General features: G+C 53.5%; 1 pseudogene across 1 annotated transcript; it reads right to left on the bottom strand.

Moving 5' to 3' along the window:
- Window positions 1–1,494: 1,494 nt before the first annotated feature.
- Window positions 1,495–5,884, bottom strand: LOC308224704 (DNA-directed RNA polymerases I and III subunit RPAC2-like; annotated as a pseudogene). The gene is made up of 5 exons: window positions 5,729–5,884; window positions 4,507–4,595; window positions 2,829–2,905; window positions 1,871–1,953; window positions 1,495–1,542 (listed from the first exon to the last, which is right to left on the bottom strand). The product of its transcript is annotated as a DNA-directed RNA polymerases I and III subunit RPAC2-like (transcript).
- Between the last annotated feature and the right edge of the window lie 9,944 nt (window positions 5,885–15,828).

Raw genomic sequence — 15,828 nt, forward strand, 5'->3', positions numbered from 1 at the left:
CAGTGTTCAAGGCCAGGCTGAAAGGAGCTCCGCTCCTATTGCACATGCAAGTACTGGAGCAATGCAGTGAGAAGCTGGCAGTGTATATAGAAGCAGAACTGTAAATGGGCAGGAGGAAACAGGACCTCTTTAAAGCTCTTCTATCGCACTGGCATCCAATGGCACTTTCCCAGCCCTAGGAGGTCTCCCTTAAGCTACACGCATGACCAGGACCAGCAGCTTTCAGCTCAAAGGGAAAGTAACAACTATCAGAAAAGGAGATTTTAGCTGCTCACGGAAATGCAAGTGCAAAGCCAGCGCCCTGCTGCTCGGCTTCTGTTGCCCTTCACAGGAAGAGCTGTACAGTTACAGGCATGCACATCCTTCCCTTGCTTCCCCACTCAGAAAGAGTGGTCCTTGCAGCTCAGCTCAGCCCAACAAACATGCAACTGGCCCACAGCATCGCCTGGATATCAGAGGAAGTGACCAGCAGATCAGTGACCAGCTGGGTTTCAAGACCTTCTTAAAAAGCTCCAAGTGATGGAGCAACTTTCAACATGAGGAAACCAGCCCAGGCAGGAGCTAAAGGCCTGTGAACAAAAACCACCGCCAGCCTGTCAGTGAGACCAAGCCTATCAATTTCTATTTGAAAGGGTGATTTTCTAGAGAAGACCTGACACTTTCCATCCACCCTTTTATACATCTGTATGTTAATAAAACATGGTGGTGTTTGAAATGAGACTCTCTTTCTATTGGGCATTTCTCATTAAGCAGCGATCTCCACTCTTTCAGGTTAAAGCCATTCCCCCTTGTCCTGTCCCTACATTGCCTTGTAAAAAGCCCCTCTCCAGGTTTCTCAGCCTGTCTCCAGAACCCTCACAGCATCTCTGTGGCCTCCTCTGCACTCACTCCAGCAGCTCCACGTCCCTCTTGTGCTGTTGCCCCAGAGCTGGATCAGGACTGCAGGGGGGTCTCCCCTCAGCACAGCAGAGGGGGAGAATCGCCTCCCTGGACTGCTGCTCACACTCTGGGGATGCAGCCCAGGCTGCAAGTGAATAACGTGCTGTTTAAAAAGGAAGGCCGGTTGTATCTGTTGAAGTCAACTGCAGTGGTGCCTGCAACAGAAAGACTGAAACTGGGAGAGGGTGCTGCCTCTCTAAAAGCTGGACTTTTCACAGTGATGATCCCCTCTGCTCTCTGTGGACGTGGGGCAGACTAGTTCTGTGCACAAGGCTACCTGAGAACTGTGAAATCCTGGGCAGGAAACAGCAATGATGCCTGGAAAGGGAAAGAAATAAGATAGAAGAGTAGAAGAACTGCCTTCTATCATTTTTCATACCCTGCTGAGCTGAACACAGTGTCACCTCTGCAACATCAGCCTCCATAATCTTTATTATTAGAGAAAATACAGGATTGCATCAACGCAGTTGTAAAACACACAACCAGAAATACTTGGCACAGGGAATTCAACACACAGACATTACACACGTCCATGGAGACTGCCATCCCTAAATGCTACTGCATCTCTTCCTCCCTCTGGGCCCTGTACTCCTTCATGCTCCTCTGCAAGCAAGAGCAAAGAGCAAATGTTGACAGCATATACCTGAGCGGCTCATACATCCCATGCCACCACCCTGCTCTGTGCTGTGACTTCTCTGTCCAGCACAGAGGACCCTGAGCAGCTCCAACAGAGCTCCAGGTACCTTCAGAAGTGACTGAGCTTTACATTCACTCCAAGGAACGGGAAGCCAGGCCATGCCGCAGGTCACGCAGAGAAGGTCTGAGATAACTGTAGGTTCTTTATGCCTACAACACAGCTGTCAGCCCCTTCCTCTCACCTCTGAGACCAAGAGACAGAAAAGCCCCCTGAACTCTTCAGGAATAGTCTCACCTCAAAGGCGTTGAGCACATGTTAGCAAACACCGATCAGGTCGTTCAGCCCTTTCTGGACTGGCTCAACAGCAGGAAGGGCCCCTTTGGGAAAGAAGATGGGTCAGTGGTTTCCAAAGGGGTTGGTGGCCCTTTCCCTCACCACTCTGGGCAGTGTGGTTGCTCCCCTGTGATGGGAACAGGCTCTTACACCAGGCACATGCCACACACTTCCCTCCTACCAGCCCACCATCAGCACCCTGAGAGCTGAGCTCAGGCCCAGGCTATGGTGCAGGAAGGGCAGAGACAAATCCTGCAGGTAGCCCCACAGAGAAGGGGTTCCCTTGACAAGAAGAGCCTCAGCACTACTCATTTTTAGGACATTAAAGAGTCAGCAAGCACAAACTAGATACTCGGGGGAACAGCCCCATGAGGAAGGAATGAAATAACGCTGACCTCCTGCGGCAGCAAACAAAGCTGTGGAGCCTAGATGAAGGGCAGTGGACTGAGCTGAAGGGGTTGGTGTGCTGAGAGGAGTGAGTGATGGCCAGAGGCTCAGAGTTGTCAGTGCTGCCTATTAACAGGGAACACAGACCCCTCTGGGAGGCAAGTCAAAAGACAGCACAGACTGATGTGGCCTTTCAAGAGAGCTTTGGTTCACAACCTGATGACCAAAGCTTCCAGACAAGCAAGAAGGAGAAGCAGAAGCAAATTATCTCATTGCAGCTACGTATGCCAGCACACTTTGGGTTGGCTTTCCAAAACTTCTGCTGATTTAGGGGCACATGAAGCACCCATCAATCACCTCTGACAGGATGTAGCAGATCTACCTTACCCCAGCACTACAGTACTGTGCCTGCAGAGAAGAGGGAGAAGAGCGGTTTTCTTTACTGAAATGACTCATGGTGGAAACCTGACATGAGCAGAGGAGATTCCACAAAAGAAGGGCCCTGAACATGAAAACAGTGCACATCCCATACCTCTGGTCTGTATTCGGAAGTTGATCTTGCTTTCAGAGGGCTGAGTGATGCAGTAGCCACAGAACTCCACATCAGGGCTGCAGGAAGGGCGAGAGGAGAAGAGAGCAGTGAAAACCAGGCCAATCCACAGCAAATCTCAGGGAAGTCAGGGGCTTGGGCCACCTCAGACCCGCTGGGGCTCAATGTTTCTGACATGACTGAGGGTCTTATAGGAGGGATATGCTGAAAGGACACTACCCATATAACCTTATTCACACCCTTCCATCTATCTCTGAGCTGCAGCTGGAACTCTGCAGGGGAAAGACCTGGCTGGCATCCTGCTCAAACAGGGGATCCTGGCTGCTTGGAAACCTCCCTCTACACAGACCTGTTGCAGTTCTGCTGGGCAGAGGAGGCAGATAGGTCTAGGGCACCACAAGATGTTTGCAGACTGCACGACATCTGCCTTCACAAGCCGAGGTGGTTGGTAGAACAGTTGTGCACACAGCAGAAAGCACACCCCTCACAAGAAGGCTGCTCTTTTTCTTGTCATGGTGATCTATCAGAGGAATTCACATGATATTTGCAATGCAGCTGTCATTTGAGATGAAGCATTGAACTTCCTGCTGGAATTCTTCTGAGCCTTACCAGTGAGTATTCACAAACCCCCAGTGCCTCCCAGCTCAATAAAATCAGAGTGAAGCCATTTGTATACTTTAATGGGGGCAGCAGGATTATTAATTTCCAGCATCAATTCCTGCATCTTTATGGAAGCATTAAAGATGATCAATTTGCTTAATACTGGCTGTTCCTACCCTCTTTTCTGACAGCACTTGTCCCAGAGGTGACATAGATACTGCCTGACCACCTGTACTTACACAGAGTCGCACATCATTTTACCCAGAGCCACGTAAGACATTCAGAAGTCTGTCACATGTCTGTCGTTCCATTTCCTCTGTAACTAACCATAAGCGCAGTGAGGGTTGGCTGTTCCTTAAGGGATGGGAGCTGGAAGCATGAACTGTAAGCCAGCCAATAGGGCAGAGAACTCACTGGCCAGCCCTGTCGCACAGCATCCAAGCAAGGGAGTAAGGCGGGTGCAAAGGTGGTAGCCGGGGCCAGCCAAGGGTCCAGGTCACCAGGCAGGTTTGTGGGGGTGAAACAGGCCTGAGGCCAGGCCAGGAAGACAATCTGCAGGTCAGCTGAGGGTAATGAGGGTCAGACAAAACCTATGACCACCAAGCAGATGTACAATGTACAACAATGAGCAGAGGCTGATGTCGGGTCAGGAAGTCAGTCCATGGGTCAGCATCCAACAGCCCAGTACAGGCTGAGCTAAAGACCCATATTCATACAACATAGCTCAGGAGAGACTGAAAGCCCTGAGCTGAGCTTAAATGGGGCTCCTGAGCCTGTGGGCAGGGTGTGTGTGGAGGCCCCAGGTGAGGCTGTTCAGACTCATCAAGGCCTATTAGCACTCTCGGGACTAACAGCACAAGGAGAAAGTGAATCCTGCTAAGAGAGGGGGTAGATAAGGACCCTCTGGCACCAGCTCCAATATAAATACTCCAACAGGCATGCACAGAGGTAGTTTTGCCTTTTTCCAGCAGCAACTGAGGTGCAACTTAGTGAGGAGAAGGGCAGAATAGGAGACAGAGGAACCCCCAGCGGTACCAGGCACTGTGGAGACTCCACTTACTTCTTCATGACCATGTATCGGAGAGCATTGCCAAGTGTGTGGTCCTCATCAGGCAATGCAAACGTGACGCAGTTCCCATCTGCCTGGACCTGCCATGAATGGGGAGGGAAGAGATGCTGCAAGGTTCTCTGAACACCAGCCCCAGGGTGAAAAATCAACAGCTGTGCTCAGCTTCAGCACAGGACTTGTAGCTCTGGCTGGCCCATTGCTGTGGCTCATGTCTCAAGTGCTGGAGTGTGACCAAGAGCAACTTCACAGAGGAGGGAAGGTGGCAAAATTATCGAGCTCAGAGAAACCTCCCCCTGGTTATCAAAGTGCCTGTGCACCCTTGCTCCTCACAGGAGAGAAGAGGAGCCCAAAGAATGCTGCAGCTTCAGGGCCTATGGTGGAAAAAAAGCTGTGACTGTTCAGGTTGGTGTGATTCCAGGTCCTGCCACCAGACCAGGGCTAGACAGCAATGAGAGGGACAGTCAAAAACTCCCCAGGGACGTGTGCCGGCTGTCAGCAGGGAAAGCTTATCCCACTTCAAAACCAACTATAAGCCCAAATTCACACACCTAGGAGGAGCCTGGAGAAGCTACTGGCAAGCCTCAGGCTGCTGAGCCCACGTGTAATGAACCCACAATGCCAGCAGCCAGCCCCTGGAGTGGGAGACCACTTTCCTCCTATCTGGCTGCCCTGGAGCTCAGCTCTGCCCAGTTCCCAGAGACAGGCGCAGGGAGCACCCGATGCTCCTGTGCCAGCTTTCGCTGTCGCTGTGACTTAGGGAAGTGCCAGCGGGCAGCCCGCAGCAGTTTTCCTGCAGGGCAGTGCCATCTACTGCCTCGTGCTGCTGCAGCGGCTCTGGAGCGGGACTCAGCGGCCTGAAGGAATGGGGTGAAAAGAAAGAAGACGAAGCCGCTGCTGGCAAAGCCACCCAAAGGCCTGACGTTACACAGTGCTGAGCGATCCTGCCAGAGGGGAGGCTGAGAGGGGATCTTAGGCAGAAGCTCTTCCCTGTGAGGGTGCTGAGGCACTGGCACAGGGTGCCCAGAGAAGCTGTGGCTGCCCCATCCCTGGCAGTGCTCAAGGCCAGGTTGGACACAGGGGCTTGGAGCAAGCTGCTCTAGTGGAAGGTGTCCCTGCCCGTGGCAGGGGTTGGAACTGGAAGAGCTTCAAGGTCCCCTTTCTCTTGGATCTATTCTCACTGTCGCAATTTATCCCAGCGCCGGCAAACTCCTACCCAGCGGGCCCAGCCTGAGTGGCCCAGCTCAGGGGAGCTCTGGCTGCCGCTGCCGCAGAAAAGCAGAGGCCGCCGGCGGACTAGGGCCGACTCCCGTCCCATTCCGTTCTCTCCCGCCCTCCTCACTACAGGTCCCATCAGGCAGCGCGGTGCCATCCCGCCGGAAGTGACGCCCGCGTCGGGTCTCCTCGGCGGGCGGTGGGGCCGAGGGAGCGGCTTCTGCTGCTGCCGGTGGCGGGGCCGGGACCGGGACCTGCGAGGGGGAACGGGGGCTCGCGGCAGAGCTGGCTGGTGGTCTCGCAGCGTGCGGCTCTGTCTCGGCTTTCTCTGGCTGCGACCGGCCGCGGCGGGGCCGGCACTGACTGAGGGGCTGGCTCCGGGAGGGCGGGAGTCGTGGAGGTGGGAGGGTGGCTGGAGGCTCCCCGGGCCGGGCCGGCGGTGGGAGGCCTTGTTCGGTATCAGCGGGGCTTGGGGAGCTCGGAGAGCGGCTGCTGGCGTGCGGGGAAAGGAGTGGGGGGTGGTAAAGGCCGTCGTTTCTGCGCTCACTGCAGTTGGCCCTGGAGCGGCGTGTGGCGGAGCTTGGGGCATGGTTTGAACGACCGGACCGCGGTAACTGCCTGCGGTTATCCCCGGGGGTATCAGCGTGCTGGGGCGCACCCGCTGCTTCCCTGGAGGGTCGTTTGTACAGCGGTTTCTCTTTCCCTGCCCCTCTCCAAAACATGGTGCACTGCCCTCCGGAACGGGCGAGGGGCTTGGAATACAAATCGAATTGGTGCTGCAATTTTTCCCGAAAGGATGAAGTGAGGTACCTGCACTGAGCAATGCGGGCAGGGAGGATGCTAAACTTTAATTTGGTACGTGAATGAGGGCTGGAGCAGCTCTGCTCTGGAGCCAGGCTGAGAGAGCTGGGCTGGTTCAGCTTGGAGCAGGCTTCTTAAGGGGAGACTTAAGAGCAGCTCCAGTGTCTAAAGGGGCTACAAGAAGCCTGGAGAGGGGCTTTGGAGAAGGGCCTGTATGGACAGGCCAAGAGGAAATGGCTTTAACCTGCCAGAGCAGAGATTCTGATGAGCTCTTAGGCAGAAGCTCTTCCCTGTGAGGGTGCTGAGGCGCTGGCCCAGGGTGCCCAGAGAAGCTGTGGCTGCCTCATCCCTGGCAGTGTTCAAGGCCAGGTTGGATGGGGCTTGGAGCAAGCTGCTCTAGTGGAAAGTGTCCCTGCCTGTGGCAGGGCCCTGGAACCAGATGGGCTTTCAAGTCCCTTCAATCCAAACCAGTCTGGGATTCTAGGATTAGTTACACACCAATGATTAATGGTTGGACCAGATGACCCTTGAGGTCCCTTCCAACCTGGTGTTCTGTGGTACTTGTCTACTTTTAAGCATGTATTTTTTTTAAAAGAGGGCCTAACCCATTGCTACCAGAAGCAGCAACAGAGAATTTGCTCTTGGTTTCAGAGGAGGTGAGGCACAGCATGCCCAACCTGGCCAGGACCAGCATCCACTTCTTGGAGTCCATAAGGAGTAGTTGGAGCTTGGAGTCGGATCTGCAGGTGCCAAGCAGCCAAATTCCCAGAACCCAGCAGTGGTCAGCAGGTCCGTGTGAAGGTCCTCTATGTGCACCCCTGCAGCTGATTCCCTTCTGTCTGTCTAACAACTCTAAGGACACCTTAAGAGGCTTGGTATCCTGAGTTGTTCTTACACTACCTGTGCCATCTGCGTTACTCTTCCTTTTGTTGCTCCAGCTTGGAGCTATCGCTGTGTTGTTCCGCAGCAGCAGCAGCAGCTTGGGGAGACTAGAACTAGTTATAGAGACTTCAGAAGTGGCTTTTCAAACTCAACCTCATGTTCTCTCAACTGTCTGAAACTCAACTGGTTTTTGGTTTGAATTCTTTTTTTTCTTTTTTTACTTCTGTATAGAATGTGTTCCTGCTCCTTTTTATTGTTTGTTCTAGAAAACAAAGCAGGGTTTTATAACTATAGTAACATCTCAAGCTGTTGTGGTCAGTGTGTGTCATTGTTCACAAATGAAGGAACAGTACACAGTATTTGAGTTTGTGAACAGGCAGTTGCAGGGAGAGGGGCTGCTATTTAAAACCTGCCGTTCAGCAGCATCTTAACTCAGATGAAAAGTTAAATACCAGTTAAAAGTGTGCTTTTTAACAATAACCCTCCCTGCTTGATCTGACTTGAAGTGTTCCCTTTTCCAGCCAGCTCCCACCTGCCCTGGGTTTTGTGGCAGAGTTTTCTACTGTCTCTTTGGTTATGAAGGATTCTGTTCCAGTGTCCTTTTCCTCAGCAAGTTTTGGATGCTCTGAATGCATCTTAGTACAGGAAATATGCACTGATAGCAGTATTCTCCCTGCCATCAATGTGATTTTGACAGTGCAGTTTAATAAAATGTTATGGTGCTGGAATAGATTTGCTTTATTCAAACTGAGCCTGACTGTGACTGGTTTTGTGCTAGGAATGAGCAGCCTGCAGGAGTTGTCTTCTTCACCTCTACCACTCTGCACAGGTAAACAGGGCTCAGAGGAAGTCTCATGTGCTGCAAGTGCTGATATTTGCCTTTAATCTTCTTGGATTTCATCAGGATGAGGTGGGGGGTAGCAAAGGAAAACTCCATTCACAGCCCTCGTTTCATGGCTTTTCTAGAATAACATCCACAAGTTGCCCAAGCACAACAAAATAGAGGAAAAACCACTGGCAAAGAGGAAGCTTCGCAGCAGCTCATTCTCAGAGCACAAACCCCTCTTTGCCACACGTGAGTGTGTCACAACCAACTCTACATCAATAAGCTTCTCTCTACCCCCGCATAAAGCTTTGCAGGTTTACAGCACTGCCCTGTTCAAGCTTTTTCTTTATGGAGAAGGTTCTTTTCCAGAACCTGGTTTTGTGGTAAAGCTGGAACCTGGGTCATAGAGAACTTATTTATTTACTTTCCCCCTGTGCAGAACAAAGAGCAGCAGATCCCAGAAGTTTGATCTTCCTATTGAGTTGTCTTAGCTTTGGGCTATAGCCCCCATAAAGAGCACACCAGCATTTCCCTGCAGGCTCCTGAGTCGAGACAGCTCCTGCTATTTAATGGCTACTGAACATCTATTTAAGGCTAGATAAAGAACAAAATCTCTCTGGAAGAGTGCAGTGTTTAACTAATTTAAGGTTGTCTCTCAGCTGTAGTGCATCAGGCTGTGACACTGCTACGGTGAAGAACCAAGGAGCTGATGTCTACAGCAATACTGACCCCATTACATATTTCTAGACAGATGAGAGGCTTAAGAGAAGAGGCAGAAAGGTGACCAGGGCCTCATTCTGCTTGCATTCATGGGCACTTAAAATAGAAATCCCATATGCCCAGCACCTGGAGGGCTGTCCCACTTCAGGATGGGGCCATGGCCACAGATGAGGGACATTAAGCACAAACCCAAACTCTGTAAGAGATTAGTGTGTCATTAGAGCAATGGTTAAGTTTTGATGGTTAAACTTTATACTTCCATTTTTCTAAGCTGTTCTCACACCAAGTGAGTTCCTTCAGGTATTTATATTGTGTCTACCCCCCTAACCTGCCACATCTGTGTCTCAGTAGGCTCCTAGTCCCTTGCCAGGCTGCTTGGCGTGAGGCAGCCACTGCATCACCTGCAGCCCCAGCTGCAGCCACTGGTGGAAGGACAATGACCTTTAAGGTGAGTGGAGCTTGCAATTGGCCCAGTACAAAGAGGGCAACACTTTTTTGGAAGGGGGGTTGGTGTTAAAGGGGAGGATGCTCCACTCAGACCCTGCCTCTCCCCTTGGCTGTGGCCAGCTGGGCACTCTCATTTCTGTTTTAACCTCCCCTTCTCCCCGTGCCCAGCAGGTTCTCTATTCCCATGCACGTAGTTCCTCAGTGCAGTGCCAGGTTCTTGCAGGGTCATATCACATGTCACGTTCTGCATGCAGTAACTGAGCTAAAAGCAACTGGAAGTTGGGCACACGAGTAGGACATGTGAAAAGGAACAGCCCTGTCCCCTCCCTGGAAGTAGCACATTTCTTGGGTATCCCTTGGCAGCAGCAATGGATGCACCACCGGGCAACAGCAACGTTCAGGGTAAGCATTCACTCAGAGATGTCTTCAGAAAGACACTGAAGGGTGAAGCTTTGGCTCTCCAGGCTCATCGTTCACTTGCTTGCAGGCAGGATGAGCTGGCGTAGATGAGCGCTGCCCACCCACCATGTTGCCATCACCCATGTCCCCCTCTTAATTTGACTGCTTCAAGGAGCAGTTTCTGTCAGTCAGGCCGCTCCGGCCACGTTAATCCTTCCAGGCTGCTGGAAGGAAACTCTAAGACCATGTTCTCTCTTCATCTCAGAAGAGCTACAAGCCAGACCAGGGCAGGTTCCTGCTCGTGGTTAACTCCTCTCACAAGTACATTAAAAGCTTTCCTGGCTCTTGTGTTGCACCTTCTGAGGGGCCGGGAGAACCCAACCAACAACAGATAAAGCAGCACCAACCTGCTCACAGCAGCTGCCAGAAAGCGTTTGCTCGCCTGCTGCTTGGTGCCAGCAGCTTCTTGTGGTTGGGGAGAGGTGAGAGGGGCAGGTGACCATCAGCAGATGTGAAGCTGATGAGCGTGAGCCCTTCTCTCTTCCCCCTCCCACGCTGCTGCAGCCCCTGAGTGTCTCCCACCTCCTTTCAGAGGTTACCAGGAGCGGTCTCACGGTGCTGTCAGCTCCCTCAGCACCGAGGGGCACATCCCCTCAGGGCCCACTGGCATGTCCTCTGCTGATCCTGACCTGATCCCGTCCTACTGAGGGAGCTCTCCATGCTGTGGGTGCTCTCTGAAGGCCAGTCTCGCTGGTAAAAGCCGAGGTGAAGACATGGGGTGCCTTGACCACGTCCTTTGTCTCCAGGTCTCCCCCCCATTCAGCACTAGTTTCAAAGGATGATATTCAGGCACCTGGGATGGACGGATGGATGAATGGGGAGGAATAAACAATGACAAGCAGCAAGGCCATGAGAGAACCAGGGTGACACTTGAGGTCTCAGATACAAAGCTACAGTTCTCCAGAGAGGGAGATTGCTTTGAGATGCAGCCAGAGAGGGCCTGATCTCCACCAGCACTGAGCCATTTGCAGCCACAAGGAAAGCCACACTGACTTTTAAGAGCTCCAAAGAGCAAAGAAGGGCCAGGGCAGGGCAAGCCCTGCAAGGAGCTGCTCAGGGAAGGAAGTGAGAGCAGAGGCAGCTGGTATGGCTGCAGCCTGGGTTAAACACACAGGTGGGAGCTGGGGGGGTGGGCAGAGAAGTGGAGAAGAGAAGGTGGAAGCAGGAGGGACCAGGGAGCGCTGTGGAGAACATGGGGCAGCCTCGGCTCCTCTCACCTCTTCCATCCAGATTAAGTCCTGCAGGCTCCTCCCTGCTCCGTGCGCAGGGAGGCGAGAGCCCGGCTGCAGCCCTGCGGCTCCCTGAGAGCACTTCCCGGCCTCAGCTGCGCGAGAGCTGCTCCTCCCCAGGCTGAACTACAGCCCCAAGTGCAGCATTGCGAGAGCATGATGCCACCAACGCTGCTATCTGGAGCGCGGCTTGGCCCAGCACCCTGTCCAGCAGGATCTCAGCAGGGTCCAGTTCCCCTGGGAATTTCACCACTTCCCTGGGGAGATGAATTAATGGCTGATAGTTCTCATGGTGAAACACGTTCCTCTTGTGTCCAGCTGGGACCTCCCCAGCAGTAACCTGTGCCCATCAGCCCTCTCCATCACGGCATGTGCCAAGAGCAGCTGTGGTCAGGAGATGCCCAAGGCTCTCACCCTTCCATAGCATGCAGGGTACATAGTGCCTGGCTTTCCCTGAAAGCCAGAGGGAAACAAAACTCCATGTGTGCCCTCCCTGCATTTTTAAAGATGCCTGAAAATCCTGGTGCTGCTGAGGGAGATGCAGCCCTTTAAACTGGAATTACGTGGCTCAGCTGCCTTCCACACGTGCATCCCACCCTTCTGAGCAAGTGGCATTATGTGCCAGGAACTCCACTGCACAGAAAGCCCCATCTGCTTGTGCTACAATGGGGACATTTCAGAACAACACAGGAACTGTTGCCCCGGGATTGTGAACTCAAGCAAACTGCATTACTCAGCAATTACTCACATACTTACAAGAATACAGACAACTTCTCAGGACAAAGGATCTTCATATATTCTTTTAATGACAAGGCTTGGGGTAGTGAACCCGGGACTCATGATTAAAATCCATGTAATATTCTCTGTTACCCTGTAACTAAGGGGAGTCTGTGGCAGCAAGCTCCCATTGATTTGCCTTCAGCATCTTTCTTTTCCTTTGGGTGACTCTGTATTCCCAGGAAGTCTCAAGGAGAAGCTGAAACCAGCTCATCCTTCAAATTCGAGAGGGACTTTCCAGGCAAACTAATGCATTCCTGTTGCTCCAAATCCTTTCCAGCCAAGGCTCAGCATGTGTAGCTGCTGGAGGGGGAGCCGTGGGGGTGCAGCATCAGCAACAAAGACATCCTCTCTGCTTGGAGGCACAAGGATGCTCTGCAAGGCTCCTGCTCGAGACAGCTCCCACAGTCACAGCAGGAGGTGGGAGGTCCAGTGCCTGGTTCTGGTGGATCAGGATGCCTTGATGGGTGCATACATGACCTCTGGTGTCACCCTCAGCTGCGGCTGGTCAACGCTGCCTCCAATTCGGATGCAAATGCTCACCACATCCTCCACCTCCATGCTTTCCACGTGAGACTCCTCCACATGCAAGGCCTAGAGAAGTACAAAGAAAACACCAAAGGTGGGACTTCTCCAGAGGTCGTATTGGGATCAGGAGGGGTCCAGAGCTGCTGACCGTCTGCATGCAACAAAGAGCTGGCAGAGGCAGCAGCTGCGTAAAGCCCAGATGGCTTTACCCACCATAGTGGTGGGGGAACATTGGTGCCAGCACCCCATGGATGCAAAACCGGCTCAGCCCATCAGGTACACCCAGCCTGGAGGGAGTGCTTCACACGAATTCATGAGGCCAGGAAGCAGAGAGGGATGAGCTCTTAGGCAGAAGCTCTTCCCTGTGAGGGTTCTGAGGCACTGGCACAGGGTGCCCAGAGAAGCTGTGGCTGCCCCATCCCTGGCAGTGTTCAAGGCCAGGTTGACCACAGGGGCTTGGAGCAAGCTGCTCTAGTGGAAGGGGTCCCTGCCCATGGCAGGGGTTGGAGCTGAAGGAGCTTGAAGGTCCCTTCCAACACAAACCACCCTGTGGTTCGATGCTTTATAGGGGACCCAAGCTCTGGCAGCAAAGGGGTCTGCCTCTTCAGGGCTTGCAGGGAGCTGGCTGTGAACCATAGCAGTGCCCCAGAGAGGGCTGAGAGACAAGCTCTGATCATTCAACACTCTCAGTGTTATCTGTCCCCTGGCACTGCACTGCACCATTCCACAGCCAGGTTTGCCCCTCTGGCCACCTACACGTGAAGGAGCTCTCAGTCCTTGTGCTCCAACAGGAAGTGGGAAGGCAAAAGCAAACCCCGCTCCTGCTCTTCATCTACCAGTGGATGGAGCAGCCGCTGCCACCATGACCCTGCTGGGACTGAAGCCAGGGCAGGTCCCTAAGGGCAAACCTCATGGGAATGGCAGTCTTGGGGTCACCACTGAGCTGTCGCTGTCACCCAGCCAAGGAGCCCCACCAGCGTCACCCCTCCGCTGGGCTGCTCCCGGCAGCACAGCCCATCCCATGGGATCCCTGGCCCAGCCCAGACTCACCAAGGAGCAGCAGGATGGAGCCGAGGCTCCATCAGTGCCGGCCGGACGACAGCATCTCTGGGTCACAGCAGAGGAGCTGAAGCTCGGGCTGATGGTCACCACACCTCTGCTTGGTGCCAGGGCTGTCAGCTCAGCCAGGGAGGAAGCTGGCAACTCTTCCTCGGGCCCTGGTGCAGCGCAGGGGTTCGTTGTGGGCCCAGCTTTTCTTCCTGCCTCAGCTCAGGGGCTGCTACAACTGCTGGTGGTGGGACCTGGGGAAGAGGGGGAGGGTCTGTGACCCTTCTGTGATCTTATTTTAGAGCCTCGAGTGACACCAGGGCAGGAGGTGAGAGCACCAGGGCTCAGCGCTGCTAAAGCAGCATCACCCATCAGCAGCAGGGGAAGCCTCCCCCCGGCTCTGAGATGGGGACCTTGAGCACCTGCAGCCAAGGCAGGACAAGGCTCATTGGGAAGTGGAAGATGAAGGATTTAAGCATTCCTCCAGCTCCAGCAGGGCTTCAGAAGCCCTAAGAGAACTGTGATGAGGATTTGCAAAGCACCAAGAGTAACAAACAGGGAGTAAAAGTGCATAAATGGTAAAATGCAACTATATAAGCAATGCCCATGACACCGTGAATCACCAACCTTCATAGCAGAGCCCATCACCTACAGGCGAACACAACACGTCCCAGCTCTCACCCCTTCCTTCCTGCCCATGAGCATGGCCAGGGCCATCACTGTCAGCCCAATTACTGCTGCCTCCACTCACGTCGCCTGCACTTGGCTGGATGATGTGTCCTGTCTGGGTTTGCACCTGAAGGTGACGCTGTCTGTGAGCAGCAGAAGGGACCTGTTCTCAGGGAAGAGCTTTGCATGGCCAAAACCAATCCATCTTTCCTCCAGCTCAGGGAAACCACCCACTTCTCTAATACCTAAAGGCAAACAGCCAGTGAGGTGCTTGCTTTCATGAAAGCACAGCACAAGAGAACTCTTCCCAGCAGGAAATGCCTCCCTTCCCATGCCCAGGAATAGCCCCCAAACCCCAGGGCACAGGTGCTGCAGAGAGGCCTCTTTGAACACCCACCCTCTTCTCAGCACCCTTTGGTCCCCAGCCCTGCGCTCAGACCCTCCTGGGCTTACTGGGGAGGAGTTGGATGGAGCAAGCGGCCATCCCCGTGGGAAGTGCCCACATCTCCTGGCCCAGGGCACAGTCACAAGGGTGGAAGCTGCTCTGCAGGGCCCGGGAAGGAGCTGGGAGCCAGCACCAGGCATCTTCCTCTCTCAGGATGCAGGATGCAGCTCAGGGTGGGCAGAACAACCCCTGGGCACCTCCATGGCTCCATAGGATTTTCCCTGCTCAGGGAAAGCTGAAGGTCTCAAAAAACACCCAGTTTTGGGGAAGGACAAACTGGAAAGAGTGAAGTCCCTTCCTTTTCCTTTGAGCCTGGAAACAGCCAGCAATCAAAGCTAACAATGGTACCTTTTCCTATGAGGATCACGTAAATGGGACAGGCAGCAGGCTCCTGCTGGCTTCCTCCTCAAAAATCCCCCACCCCATCAGAGAGCCCAGTGAGCTCTCACTGCTCACAAAGACACCCCTTCCCAACCCCCTCACCTCCCATTCCTTTTGTGCACAGCCCCCTGTGCTTCTCTTCCCCACGGAAAGCCTTCAGTGGGACCCAAGAGCTAACGGGGAGGACTGAGGTGGGGGATGCACCAGCGCAGCCCTGTGACCCGCAGGGGAGCTGGGGGCTCTGGGGCACACTGTGGGGGAACAGGAAGCTCTGAGGTGTACTGGGGGCAAATGGGGTTCCTGATGTTACCAGCACGTAAATGGGGGGCTCTGGTTTCACCACATCGAGCACTCTGGGAGCACCGAGCGCTGAATGAGGGGCTGGCTGCACAGCCAAGAGGCAGGGGTCCCAAGGGCATCCGGAGGAGACAAAACACCAGTGCTGGGGCTGAACCGGATGGGCTTTAAGGTCCCTTCCTCCCAAACCAGGCTGGGATTCAAAGGGGCACCGCTAATCCCAAACCCACGTCAGGAGGACAATTTCGTGCCTCTTCTGCCACCTTGTGGCCGATGCAAGAACGAACGATGAGAATGCAACCGAGCTGCCGTGGTTACTGCTCCTCACGTTTATTCCACGTTGATGGGCAATACAGACTTAGTTTCAAGCTCCTAATTGCTTGAAATGGGTATTTTGTTAAGATGATCACTTTATAAATAATTTATCTAGAGACTTGGTGCTTAGCTTTGGAAAAGGCCTTAAACACATCCATTGGATCACCAGGGAAGGGGAAGGAGAAGGAAGCAGTTCATCATTTATTGGCTGAAAGAACTCGATTACAAAACCTGATCCGGTAGCATTAGAGCAGAGAGGGCCTGTTCCCTGACACGCA

The sequence above is a fragment of the Psittacula echo genome, assembly GCF_963264785.1.
Source record: "Psittacula echo genome assembly, chromosome: 8".
Classification (NCBI taxonomy): Eukaryota; Metazoa; Chordata; class Aves; order Psittaciformes; family Psittacidae; genus Psittacula; species Psittacula echo.